We start from the raw sequence: 15100 nt of genomic DNA on the forward strand, positions 1-15100 counted from the left end.
TGGGCACAGTTTACCTGATGCCACCGGGGGTGGCGATGGCATTGGTGGCTTGAGCCCGCCATCGCTGCTTGCAGCTATATTTATTAGGGCCCGAACACCGAGGTGCCCCAAACTTCACATTTTAGATAAGACTTCTGCCCTTAACAGGTCTACATGCCCATATTCAGTTATAGTCATAGCGCCACCTGCTGGCAACAGGAAGTGACATGTTTTACGCTGCGACAAACTACTCCTAGAAATAGTATGACATTAATGTTTTTTTTTTTTTTTTGTGGTCAGTCTAATCTAAAGGCATGTGCAATGCTAAATTATGGAGATCTTTTTTTTTTTTTTTTAAAGGGCGTGTCCATGGCGCCATGACAAAATTTGTTGTCTCGCCAAAGTAAATGAAGTTGTTGTAACTCAGGCATAAAATGTTGGATCTTCCCCAAACTTCACATGTTCGATAAGAGTCCTGCCCTGAACACAACTGAAGGCCAATATTCCATTATAATGATAGCGCCACCTGCTGGCAACAGGAAGATTGGCACATATATGGAATAACTTTGATATATTCCACTTATATTTATGAGTTTAAATGCATATTTCTCACCGCTCACCTATTTACTAAAGCCACTCGCTGCCGGTGAGCCTGGGTGCGAGGGCCCGTTCATCGCTGCTTGCAGCTTTAATTCTTCTTCTTCTTCTTCTTCTTCTTCTTCTCCCGAATGAATCGCATTTTTGAGGGCTTTAACATGCTCAAAAAGTCATGAAACTTTGCACTAGCGTCAAACCTGGTGAAAATTTTCGTCTGATATAGGATTCAGAAGAGGGTGTGGCAAAATGGCTCGACAGCGCCACCTATACTAAGAAAATCAACAGCCTTCCAGCTGTGTTTCACGTACGTGCACGAAAATTGGCACACATATGTAACACACCAATACCTACAAAAAAGACTCTTGGACCAAAATTCTAAACCCAACAGGAAGTCGGTTATTTTTAATATTATGAGCAAATTTTGTGTAATTTTGGTCATTTCCATGTGTTGTATTTTAATGAACTCCTCCTAGAGATTTCTTCAAATCAACACCAAATTTGGTATGCCTAATCTAAAGTCCATTGCGATGTTAGGAAGGACCAGCACCACCTCCTCTTGTCCGATGGTTTGAGGAATATATCTTCCAGAATCCGGGATTAAGATTTAGGAGCTCATTTTTATTCCACCTCCTTTCCTGAAAGTCTGTCTTGCAGAATTGACCAAAAATTAATCTTCACATGAATTCCTAATTATTTTGCAATTCTTTTTGTCAGTACTTCTTGACCTGTTTTTTTCTTCTTCTTTTCTGACCTCATGACCCAGTCAGCATTTTTGTACAATGGTCAAGTCTTAACTTATCCATTTCTGTATTGCATTTGTGTTTGATATTTCTCATGGGTATTTCATAATTTTCGACTTTGAGTTAAAACCGTTTGAGTTAAAACTCTTTTTTAGCGCATTTCATCTGTAAAAGAAAACATGCCTAATAATTCTGCACACATGAATATAAGGAGTTTTTCTCTTCCAGCTTTCCTGGACTATTGTATAGCACTCATAAATGATTAAATAAACAATAATGGTAGTTATTAAGATTGATATGGTTTGGAATTGGTAAAATGTGCTTGGAAAAAAATCACAATAAAACAATGTTTTAAAGTTTAAGTTTGGAATATTAACTGACATGAATGAATGCTATATAAATATTGTTCATGTTAACATAATGTTTATAAATGAAATCTTATTGTAAAGTGTTACTAAAGAATATATATATATATATATATATATATATATATATATATATTGTTCTGTTAATGTGATTTTAAAGTCTAGATGATTCGGAGACACTGGGGATGAAAAATTGCCAGGGGATTTTCGATATCTCGAACGGTTTGCTCGTGGCGAAGCATTGAAATTATGGCGAGAAATGAGAAACAGGAAGTGTCTAATACCATCCACATACATTTCCTGATTTTAATCAAACTTCATCAGATTATTCGTTGTATGATGTCGATCGCATATGTGTGACTATTAGGAGTCAAAGTTATAGCGCCACCGACTGGCAGAAGGAAGTGTGTCATTTTCAAAATGATTTCAATTCAGCATCTTATTATTACTTGATTTGCTTCAAACTTCATCAGAATAATGATAAAACACAGCCGATATAAATCGATATAAATTCTAATCATACTTAGAATTTCACAAAACTCTGAACACACATCAGTATTTCTGATAGGAACTTAAATTGTGAATGGATTTTGGATAGCTTGAATGGTTTTGCCGTAGTAATTTTTTTAAATGACCTTAAAAAGGGAATCATTATTGTATTTTTAAATTGCAGCTTCCAAACACGTCAAAGAATTTTTTCATACAGAAAAAAAGTCATTCTGAGGAAATATGCATAGTTTCATGACTTTACAACACTGTATGGATAACAGAAAATTAAAATTAAAAAACTATCATGCATCTGATGTCACTCTGTCACTCTGTCACTGTGGGTAATGTGTGTGTGTGTGTGTGTGTGTTTGTGTGTGTGTTAAGTGAATTAGGTGTGAAACTATCAGGGAGCATTTAGTCTCCAGCGCCAACATTTTGCAGAACTGTCACTTTCCTGGAGTCTCAGAATAACAATTTGTCAGGTTCTGAGAGATCTAAGATTCCTAAAAATGATTTAATTAGAATACCATGAAGTATTGTGAAATACTTTATATTAAGACTTTATAGATAGGCTTTATGAACAGATTAGAGTGACTCGTGAAGGACCAGCACCACCTCCTCTTGTCCGATGGTTTGAGGAATATATTTTCCTGAATCTGGGATTAAGATTTAGGAGCTCATTTTTATTCCACCTCCTTTCCTGAAAGTCTGTCTTGCAGAATTGACTAAAAATTAATCTTCACATTAATTCCTAATTATTTTGCAATTCTTTTTGTCAGTTCTTCTTGCCCTTTTTTTTTTCTTCTTCTTTTCTGACCTCATGACCCAGTCAGCATTTTTGTACAATGGTCAAGTCTTAACTTATACATTTCTGAATTGCATTTGTGTTTGATATTTCTCATGGTTATTTCATAATTTTCGACTTTGAGTTAAAACAGTTTGAGTTAAAACTCTTTTTTAGCGCATTTCATCTGTAAAAGAAAACATGCCTAATAATTCTGCACACATGAATATAAGGAGTTTTTCTCTTCCAGCTTTCCTGGACTATTGTAAAGCACTCATAAATGTTTAAATAAAAAATAATGGTAGTTATTAAGATTGATATGGTTTGGAATTGGTACAATGTGCTTGGAAACAAATCACAATAAAACAATGTTTTAATGTTTAAGTTTGGAATATTAACTGACATGAATGAATGCTATATAAATATTGTTCATGTTAACATAATGTTTATAAATGAAATCTTATTGTAAAGTGTTACATATATATATATATATATATATATATATATATATATATATATATATATATATATATACATACATATATATTGTTCTGTGAATGTGATTTTAAAGTCTAGATGATGCGGATTAACCCTTTAACTGCCATATCCTTTAAAATCTCACTGCCAGAGGGATATTGTGAATGCATGTGCCCGCTGGGCACAGTTTACCTGATGCCACCGGGGGTGGCGATGGCATTGGTGGCTTGAGCCCGCCATCGCTGCTTGCAGCTATATTTATTAGGGCCCGAACACCGAGGTGCCCCAAACTTCACATTTTAGATAAGACTTCTGCCCTTAACAGGTCTACATGCCCATATTCAGTTATAGTCATAGCGCCACCTGCTGGCAACAGGAAGTGACATGTTTTACGCTGCGACAAACTACTCCTAGAAATAGTATGACATTAATGTTTTTTTTTTTTTTTTGTGGTCAGTCTAATCTAAAGGCATGTGCAATGCTAAATTATGGAGATCTTTTTTTTTTTTTTTTAAAGGGCGTGTCCATGGCGCCATGACAAAATTTGTTGTCTCGCCAAAGTAAATGAAGTTGTTGTAACTCAGGCATAAAATGTTGGATCTTCCCCAAACTTCACATGTTCGATAAGAGTCCTGCCCTGAACACAACTGAAGGCCAATATTCCATTATAATGATAGCGCCACCTGCTGGCAACAGGAAGATTGGCACATATATGGAATAACTTTGATATATTCCACTTATATTTATGAGTTTAAATGCATATTTCTCACCGCTCACCTATTTACTAAAGCCACTCGCTGCCGGTGAGCCTGGGTGCGAGGGCCCGTTCATCGCTGCTTGCAGCTTTAATTCTTCTTCTTCTTCTTCTTCTTCTTCTTCTCCCGAATGAATCGCATTTTTGAGGGCTTTAACATGCTCAAAAAGTCATGAAACTTTGCACTAGCGTCAAACCTGGTGAAAATTTTCGTCTGATATAGGATTCAGAAGAGGGTGTGGCAAAATGGCTCGACAGCGCCACCTATACTAAGAAAATCAACAGCCTTCCAGCTGTGTTTCACGTACGTGCACGAAAATTGGCACACATATGTAACACACCAATACCTACAAAAAAGACTCTTGGACCAAAATTCTAAACCCAACAGGAAGTCGGTTATTTTTAATATTATGAGCAAATTTTGTGTAATTTTGGTCATTTCCATGTGTTGTATTTTAATGATCTCCTCCTAGAGATTTCTTCAAATCAACACCAAATTTGGTATGCCTAATCTAAAGTCCATTGCGATGTTAAATTGCGAAGATCTTGAGTTTTCGTTGAAGGGCGTGTCCGTTGCGGCCTGGCGAATTTCGATGATTCGCCAGGAAAAATTAAGTTGTTATAACTCAGACATACAATGTCCAATCTGCCCCAAACTTCACGTTTGATGAAACTCTGAACCTGAACAGATTGACATGCCCATATTCAGTTATAGTCATAGCGCCACCTATTGGCAACAGGAAGTGTCATATTTTATGCTGTGACGAACTACTCCTAGAAATGTTTTGACATCAATGTCTTTTTTGTGGTCAGTCTAATCTAAAGGCCTGTGCGATGTTCAGCTGTGAAGATCTTGAGTTTTCGTTAAAAGGCGTGTCCACGGCACCATGGCGAAGTTCGATGTCTCGCTATGGGTATAAAAGATGTTATAACTCAGGCATAAAATGTCCGATCTTCCCCAAACTTCACATGTGTGATAAGAGTCCTGGCCTGAACAGATCTGTAGGTCAATATTCCACCGGGTGTGGCTCGATAGCGCCACCTATACACTTTCAACGGAGTGTGCCTCGAGCTATGTTTCACGTACATGTACAAAAATTGGTACACACATGTAACAATCCAATGCCTACAAAAAAGTCTCTGGTACGAAATCCGGATCCCAACAGGAAGTCGGTTATTTTGAATTTTCCCTTCAAAATTGGTGTTGTTTTTGCCATTTTCAGGGTTTGTACTTTAACGAACTCCTGCTAGAGATTTATTCAGATCAACACCAAACTTGGTCAGTGTAATCTAAAGCCCTTTGCGATAATAAATTGCGAAGGACTTGAGGTTTCGTTAAAGGGCGGGTCCATGGCGGCCTGACAAATTTCGATGGCTTTAGTAAAAAGGTGAACGGTGAGAAATATGCATTTAAAGTCATAAATATAATTGGAATATATCAAATTATATTACATATATGTTCCAATCTTCCTGTTGCCAGCAGGTGGTGCTATCATTATGATGGAATATTGGCCTTCAGATGTGTTCAGGGAAGGACTCTTATCAAACATGTAAAGTATGGGGAAGATCGAACATTTTATGCCTGAGTTACAACAACTTCTCTTGCTGTGGCGAGACATCAAATTGTGCCAAGGCGTTATGGACACGCCCTTTAACAAAAACTCAAGATCTCCATAATTTAACATTGCACAGGCCTTTAGATTAGACTGACCACAAAAAAATTACATTTCTGTCAAAAGATTTCTAGCAGTAGTTTGTCGCAGCATAAAACATGTCACTTCCTGTTGCCAGCAGGTGGCGCTATGACTATAACTGAATATGGGCATGTAGATCTGTTAAGGGCAGAAGTCTTATCTAACATGTGAAGTTTGGGGCAGATTGGCCATTGTATGTCTGGGTTACAGCAACTTCCTTTTTCATGGCGAAACATCGTAATTTGTCAGGCCGCCATGGACACGCCTTTTATCAAAACCTCAAGATCTTCACAATTTAACATTGCAAAGGCCTTTAAATTTAACTGACCAAGTTTGGTGTTGATCGGAATACATTTCTAGGAGGAGTTCGTTAAAGTACAACCCCTGAAAATGGCAAAAAAAAAAAAAAACGGCAATTTTGCAGAGAAAATTCTAAATAACCGACTTCCTGTTGGGATTCGGATTTCGTACCAAGAGACTTTTTTGTAGGTATTGGTGTGTTACATGTGTGTACCGATTTTTGTAAATGTACGTGAAACATCGAGGTGCTCGAGGTGCACTCCGTTGAAAATGTATAGGTGGCGCTATGGAGCCATTTCGCCACACCCAATGGAATATTGGCCTTCAGTTGTGTTCAGGCCAGAACTCTTATCAAACATGTGAAGTTTGGGGAAGATCAGACATTTTATGCCTGAGTTACAAATTATATTCCCATGGCGAGACATCAAATTTTGTCACGTCGCCAAGGACACACCCTTTATCGAAAACTCAAGATAATCACAATTCACTATCGCAAAGTCCTTTAGATTAAACTGACCATAACACAATTTTGATTTTATTAGATTTCTAGGAGTAGTTAATTGCAGCGTAAAGCATTCACTTCCTGTTGCCAGCAGGAGGCGCTATGACAATAACTAAATTTGGGAATGTTGATCTGTTCAGGTCAGGAGTCTTATCAAACATGTGTAGTTTGGTGCAGATTGGACATTTTATGTCTAAGTTATAGCAACTTCATTTTTCATGGCGAAACATCGAAATTCGCCAGGCCGTCACAGACACGCCCTCAAACGAAAACTCTAGATCTTCGCAATTTAACATCGCAAAGGCCTTTAGATTACACTGACAAACTTTGGTGTTGATCTGACTAAATCTCTAGAAGGAGTTCGTTAAAGTACAACCCCCGGAAATGGCAAAAATTCCTGTTGGGATTTGGATTTCGTACCAAGAGACTTTTTTGTAGATATTGGTGTGTTACATGTGTGTACCGATTTTCATACAAGTATGTGAAACGTAGCTCAAGATGCACTTCGTTGAAAATTTATAGGTGGCGCTGTCGAGCCATTTTGCCACACCCACCTTAGCAAACCATTGCATACCTAATATTTTTCCAGTTCTGACGTGTGTGCCAAGTTTCATGACTTTTCGAGAAAGTTTCAGAAAAATAATAATAATAATAATAAACGACACAGAAACAAGAGGGTCCTCACACCATCAGTGCTCGGGCCCTAATAATAATAAATGGAGCAATTCCAAGAGGGTCCTCGCACCACCGGTGCTCGGACCCTAATTAAAGCTGCAAGCAGCGATGAACGGGCCCTCGCACACGGGCTCACCGGCAGCGAGTGGCTTTAGTAAATAGGTGAACGGTGAGAAACATGCATTTAAACTCATAAATATAGGTGGAATATATATCAAAGTTTACTCCATATTTGTGCCAATCTTCGTGTTGCCAGCAGGTGGTGCTCTCATTATAATGGACTATTGGCCTTCAGATGTGTTCAGGGCAGGACTCTTATCGAACATGTGAAGTTTGGGGAAGATCGAACAAATTATGCCTAAGTTACAACAACTTCTCTTGCTGTGGCGAGACATCAAAATTTGTCATGACGCCATGGACATGCCCTTTAACAAAAACTCAAGATATCCACAAGTTAACATTGCACAGGCCTTTGCACAACCCCTGAAAATGGCAAAAACAACACCAATTTTGCAGGGAAAATTCAAAATAACTGACTTCCTGTTGGGATTCGGATTTCGTACCAAGAGACTTTTTTGTAGATATTGGTGAGTTACATGTGTGTACCAATTTTTGTACATGTACGTGAAACATAGCTCGAGGCACACTCCGTTGAAAGTGTATAGGTGGCGCTATCGAGCCATTTTGCCACACTCGATGGAATATTGGCCTTCAGATCTGTTTAGGCCAGGACCCTTATCACACAAGTGAAGTTTGGGCAAGATCGGACATTTTATGCCTGAGTTATAACATCTTTTATTCCCATGGCGAGACATCGAACTTCATCACGGCGCCATGGACACACCTTTTAACAAAAACTCAAGATCTTCACAACTAAACATCACACAGGTCTTTAGATTAGACTGACCACAAAAAAGACATTGATGTCATAAAATTTCTAGGAGTAGTTTGTCGCAGTGTAAAATATGTAATTTCGATGATTCGCCATGAAAAATGAAGTTGCTATAAAAACTGAAGTTGCCCATATTCAGTTATATTCATAGCGCCACCTATTGGCAACAGGAAGTGTCATATTTTATGCTGCGAAGAACTACTCCTAGAAATTTTATGACATCAATGTCTTTTTTGTTGTCAGTCTAATCTAAAGGCCTGTACGATGTTAAATTGTGAAGATCTTGAATTTTCGTTAAAGGGCGTGTCCATGGCGTCATGTCAAAGTTCGATGTCTCGCCATGGGAGTAGAAGTTGTTGTAACTCAGGCATAAAATATCAGATCTTGCCCAAACTTCACATGTTTGATAAGAGTACTGACCTGCACACATCTGGAGGCTAATATTCCATTCGGTGTGGCAAAATGGCTCGACAGCGGCACCTATACATTTTCAATGGAGTGCGCCTCGAGCTACATGTCATGTACATGTACGAAAATCGGTAAACATATGTAACACACCAATAGCTACAAAAAATTATCTTGGTACGAAATCCGAATCCCAACAGGAAGTCGGTTATTTTTAATTTTCCCTGCAAAATTGGTGTTGTTTTTGTCATTTTCAGGGGTTGTATTTTAACGAACTCCTCCTAGAGATTTATTCAGATCAACACCAAACTTGGTCAGTGTAATCTAAAGCCCTTTATGATGATAAATTGCGAAGGAATTGAGGTTTTGTTAAAGGGCGTGTCCATGGCGGCCTGACAAATTTCGATGATTCGCCATGAAAAAATGATGGTGCCATAACTCAGACATACAATGTCCAATCTGCCCCAAACTTCACATGTTTGATAAGACTCTTGACCTGAACAGATCTACATGCCAATATTCAGTTATAGTCATAGCGCCACCTATTGGCAACAGGAAGTGACATATTTTACACTGTGACAAACTACTCCTAGAAATTTTATGACATTAATGTCTTTTTTGTGGTCAGTCTAATCTAAAGACCTTTGTGATGTTTAGTTGTGAAGATCTTGAGTTTTTGTTAAAAGGCGTGTCCATGACGCCATGACGAAGTTCGATGTCTCGCCATGGGAATAAAAGATGTTATAACTCAGGCATAAAATGTCCGATCTTGCCCAAACTTCACATGTGTGATAAGGGTCCTGGCTTGAACACATCTGAAGGCCAATATTCCATTGGGTGTGGCAAAATGGCCCGATAGCGCCACCTATAAACTTTCAACGGAGTGCATATGCACATTCAATGGAGTGCGCCTCGAGCTATTTTTCACGTACATGTACAAAAATCGGTACACACATGTAACACACCAATACCTACAAAAAAGTCTCATAGTATGAAATCCGAATCCCATCAGGAAGTCGGCTATTTAGAATTTTCTCTGCAAAATTGGCGTTGTTTTTGCCATTTTCAGGGGTTGTACTTTAACAAACTACTCCTAGAGATATATTCAGATCAACACCAATCTTGGTCAGTTAAATCTAAAGGTGTTTGCGATGTTAAATTGCGAAGATTTTGAGGTTTCGTTAAAGGGCATGTCCATGGCAAAATTCGATGTTTCGCCATGAAAAAGGAAGTTGCTGTTACTCAGACTTACAATGTCCAATCTGCCCCAAACTTCACATGTTAGATAAGACTTCTGCCCTTAACAGATCTACATGCCCATATTCAGTTATAGTCATAGCGCCACCTGCTGGCAACAGGAAGTGACATGTTGCATGCTGTGACAAACTACTCCTAGAATTTTTTTGAGATTAATGTATTTTTTGTAGTCAGTCTAATCTAAAGGCCTGTGCAATGTTAACTTGTGGAGATCTTGAGTTTTTGTTAAAGGGCATGTCCATGGTGTCATGACAAATTTTGATGTCTCGCCACAGCAAAAGAAGTTGTTGTAACTCAGGCATAATTTGTTCGATCTTCCCCAAACTTCACATGTTCGATAAGAGTCCTGCCCTGAACACATCTGAAGGCCAATAGTCCATTATAATGAGAGCACCACCTGCTGGCAACACAAAGATTGGCACAAATATGGAGTAAACTTTGATGTATTCCACTGATATTTATGAGTTTAAATGCATGTTTCTCACCGTTCACCTATTTACTAAAGCCACTCGCTGCCTGTGAGCCCGTGTGCGAGGGCCAGTTCATCGCTGCTTGCAGCTTTAATTCTTCTTCTTCTTCTTCTTCTTCTCCCGAATGAATCGCATTTTTGAGGGCTTTAACATGCTCAAAAACTCATGAAACTTTGCACACGCGTCAAACCTGGTGAAAATTTTCGTCTGATATAGGATTCAGAAGAGGGTGTGGCAAAATGGCTCGACAGCGCCACCTACACTAAGAAAATCAACAGCCTTCCGGCTATGTTTCACGTACATGCACAAAAATTGGCACACATATGTAACACACCAATACCTACAAAAAAGACTCTTGGACCAAAATTCTAAACTCAACAGGAAGTCGGTTATTTTTAATATTATGAGCAAATTTTGTGTAATTTTGGTCATTTCCATGTGTTGTATTTTAACGAACTCCTCCTAGAGATTTCTTCAAATCAACACCAAATTTGGTATGCCTAATCTAAAGGCCTTAGCGATGTTAAATTGCGCAGATCTTGAGTTTTCGTCGAAGGGCGTGTCCGTGGCGGCCTGGCGAATTTCGATGATTCGCCATGAAAAATGAAGTTGCTATAACTCAGACATACAATGTCCAATCTGCCCCAAACTTCACATGTTTGATGAGACTCTGAACCTGAACATATTGACATGCGCATAATCAGTTATATTCATAGCGCCACCTATTGGCAACAGGAAGTGTCATATTTTACGCTGCGAAGAACTACTCCTAGAAATTTTATGACATCAATGTCTTTTTTGTGGTCAGTCTAATCTAAAGGCCTGTGCGATGTTAAGTTGTGAAGATCTTGAGTTTTCGTTAAAAGGCGTGTCCATGGCGCCGTCACGAATTTCGATGTCTCGCCATGGGAATAAAAGATGTTATAACTCAGGCATTAAATGTCCGATCTTCCCAAAACTTCACATGTGTGATAAGAGTACTGACCTGCATACATCTGAAGGCCAATATTCCATCAGGTGTGGCAAAATGGCTCGATAGCACCACCTATACACTTTCAACGGAGTGCGCTTCGAGCTATGTTTCACGTACATGTACAAAAATCGGTATACACATGTAACACACCAATACCTACAAAAAAGTCTCTGGTACGAAATCCGAATCCCAACAGGAAGTCGGTTATTTTTAATTTTCCCTGCAAAATTGGTGTTGTTTTTGTCATTTTCAGGGGTTGTATTTTAACGAACTGCTCCTAGAGATTTATTCAGATCAACACCAAACTTGGTCAGTGTAATCTAAAGCCCTTTATGATGTTAAATTGCGAAGGAATTGAGGTTTTGTTAAAGGGCGTGTCCATGGCGGCCTGACAAATTTCGATGATTCGCCATGAAAAATGATGGTGCCATAACTCAGACATACAATGTCCAATCTGCCCCAAACTTCACATGTTTGATAAGACTCTTGACCTGAACAGATCTACATGCCAATATTCAGTTATAGTCATAGTGCCAACTATTGGAAACAGGAAGTGACATATTTTACACTGTGACAAACTACTCCTAGAAATTTTATGACATTAATGTCTTTTTTGTGGTCAGTCTAATCTAAAGACCTGTGTGATGTTTAGTTGTGAAGATCTTGAGTTTTTGTTAAAAGGCGTGTCCATGACGCCATGACGAAGTTCGATGTCTCGCCATGGAAATAAAAGATGTTATAACTCAGGCATAAAATGTCCGATCTTGCCCAAACTTCACATGTGTGATAAGGGTCCTGGCTTGAACACATCTGAAGGCCAATATTCCATTGGGTGTGGCAAAATGGCTCGATAGCGCCACCTATATACTTTCAACGGAGTGCATATGCACATTCAATGGAGTGCGCCTCGAGCTATTTTTCACGTACATGTACAAAAATCGGTACACACATGTAACACACCAATACCTACAAAAAAGTCTCTTGGTACGAAATCCGAATCCCATCAGGAAGTCGGCTATTTAGAATTTTCTCTGCAAAATTGGCGTTGTTTTTGCCATTTTTAGGGGTTGTACTTTAACAAACTACTCCTAGAGATATATTCAGATCAACACCAATCTTGGTCAGTTAAATCTAAAGGTGTTTGCGATGTTAAATTGCGAAGATTTTGAGGTTTCGTTAAAGGGCATGCACATGGCGGCCTGACAAAATTCGATGTTTCGCCATGAAAAAGGAAGTTGCTGTTACTCAGACTTACAATGTCCAATCTGCCCCAAACTTCACATGTTAGATAAGACTTCTGCCCTTAACAGATCTACATGCCCATATTCAGTTATAGTCATAGCGCCACCTGCTGGCAACAGGAAGTGACATGTTGCATGCTGTGACAAACTACTCCTAGAATTTTTTTGAGATTAATGTATTTTTTGTAGTCAGTCTAATCTAAAGGCCTGTGCAATGTTAACTTGTGGAGATCTTGAGTTTTTGTTAAAGGGCATGTCCATGGCGTCATGACAAATTTTGATGTCTCGCCACAGCAAAAGAAGTTGTTGTAACTCAGGCATAATTTGTTCGATCTTCCCCAAATTTCACATGTTCGATAAGAGTCCTGCCCTGAACACATCTGAAGGCCAATAGTCCATTATAATGAAAGCACCACCTGCTGGCAACACAAAGATTGGCACAAATATGGAGTAAACTTTGATGTATTCCACTTATATTTATGAGTTTAAATGCATGTTTCTCACCGTTCACCTATTTACTAAAGCCACTCGCTGCCTGTGAGCCCGTGTGCGAGGGCCCGTTTATCGCTGCTTGCAGCTTTAATTAGGGCTCAAGCCTGGAGGGCGAGAGCCCTATTGTTTTCCTTAGGATTATTATTTTTTTTTTTTTCTTTATTCTTCTAATTTTTTTCTAAGGTTTCGGGGGCTTTTGGGGTCCTTAACATGCTCAAAAACTCTTGAAAATTGGCACACACCTTGGAACCTGCGGCCATTAGGGCTGGGCAGAGTCTGATACACGGGCGTGGCACAGGGGCTCTACAGCGCCCCCTGTAGTACCGAGGGCCATATATCATGCATACTTGCACGTATAGATATGAAACTTGGTACATATATATAACTCATCAAACCAAACAACTTTCACACTGCATGTCATAAGCTCCGCCCAACAGGAAGTTGGCTATTTAGGGTTTTATGAAAAACACATGCTCTGGAATTTGATATACTCCTCTGAGGAACTCCACCCGTTCACCACAAAACTCGGTGAACACGATCTCAAGACATTGGGGATGCTAAATTGCGAAGAGATTTTTGATATCTCGAATGGTTTGCCCGTGGCGAGGCGTTGAAATTATGGCGAGAAATTAGAAACAGGAAATGTATAATAACATCCACATACATTTCCTGATTTTGATCAAACTTAATTGGTTTGTTCGTTGTATGATACCGATCGTATATATGTGACTATTAGGAGTCAAAGTTATAGCGCCACCAACTGGCAGCAGGAAGTGAATCATTTTCAGAACGCTTTGAATTCAGCATCTTATTTTTACTTGATTTGCTTCAAACTTCATCAGAATAATGACAAAACACGGCCGAAGAAAATCTGTCGTGGGGATATTTATATCTAATATAGTGTTGCCATGGCAACGTGTCAAACTTGAATGTTCTGTTCTGGTGATTTTTAGGCAGATAACTAGCTCAGATTTACATGAAACTCGAAACAGATATCAGTATTAAAGATAGCTAGACCATGGCAAAAGCTTTTAAAAGGGCGTGGAAGAGGCACTCTATAGCGCCACCTTTTGTCAAAAGTGGGGGGGTTAGTTTTAGCTACAGACACCAAACTTGGTACATAAATTGCTCTTATCAAGACTGACAACTTTCTAATTCGCAGTCATAAGCTACGACCAACAGGAAGTTGGCTATTTTGACTTGAATATGGATTTTTGGGAATTTTATTTTGTGAATTAATGCATACTCCTCCCAGGGGAAGTACACTATACACACCAAACTTTGTCTACATTAAGAAAAAACATTGAGGAACTTAAATTGCGAATGAATTTTGGATAGCTTGAACGGTTTTGTCTTGGTGATTTTTTGAAATAACAGTAAAAAGTGAAACATTAATCGTCTTGTATTTTTAAATTGCAGTTTCCAAACCTTTATAGAAAACCAGTGATTCTGAGGAAATATGCATAGTTTCATGACTTTACAGCACTGTATGATTAAAAGAAAATTAAAAAACTGTCAGACATCTGATCTCACTCTGTCACTCTGTGTGAGGAATGTATGTGTGCTGACTGTGTGTGTGTGTGTGTGTGTGTGTGTGTGTGTGAGTGTGAGTGGGGGAGAGGTGTGAGGTGTGAGGTGAGTGGCAGACAAGACAGGGAGAGAGAGGGACTTAAACATCTCTTTAATCACCAGAAAAAAATATTATTTTAAATTGTTATTTTTTTTTTTTTTTGTTGTTGCTAATTGTGCTGTTTTCATTACAGCTTAAGAAATATCTTAGGCCTTATCCTTCTCTGACAGTTTCAGGGATTAAAAAAAATCTAAAAATACTTATTTTAGCTGCAAATAATAATTTCAAACTCATTTGATACTGACCTCTGACACCCTGTGACATGACATTTATTTGAATTTACATAATCTCAACGATGTAACAGTAAAACTGTTCAGCTCACAGATGAAGACTAAGCTGTGATGCAAGCAGAACTATTTCACAAATGCTTAAAGGTTAATGAAA

The sequence above is a fragment of the Carassius gibelio genome, chromosome B23, assembly GCF_023724105.1.
Source record: "Carassius gibelio isolate Cgi1373 ecotype wild population from Czech Republic chromosome B23, carGib1.2-hapl.c, whole genome shotgun sequence".
Taxonomy (NCBI): domain Eukaryota; kingdom Metazoa; phylum Chordata; class Actinopteri; order Cypriniformes; family Cyprinidae; genus Carassius; species Carassius gibelio.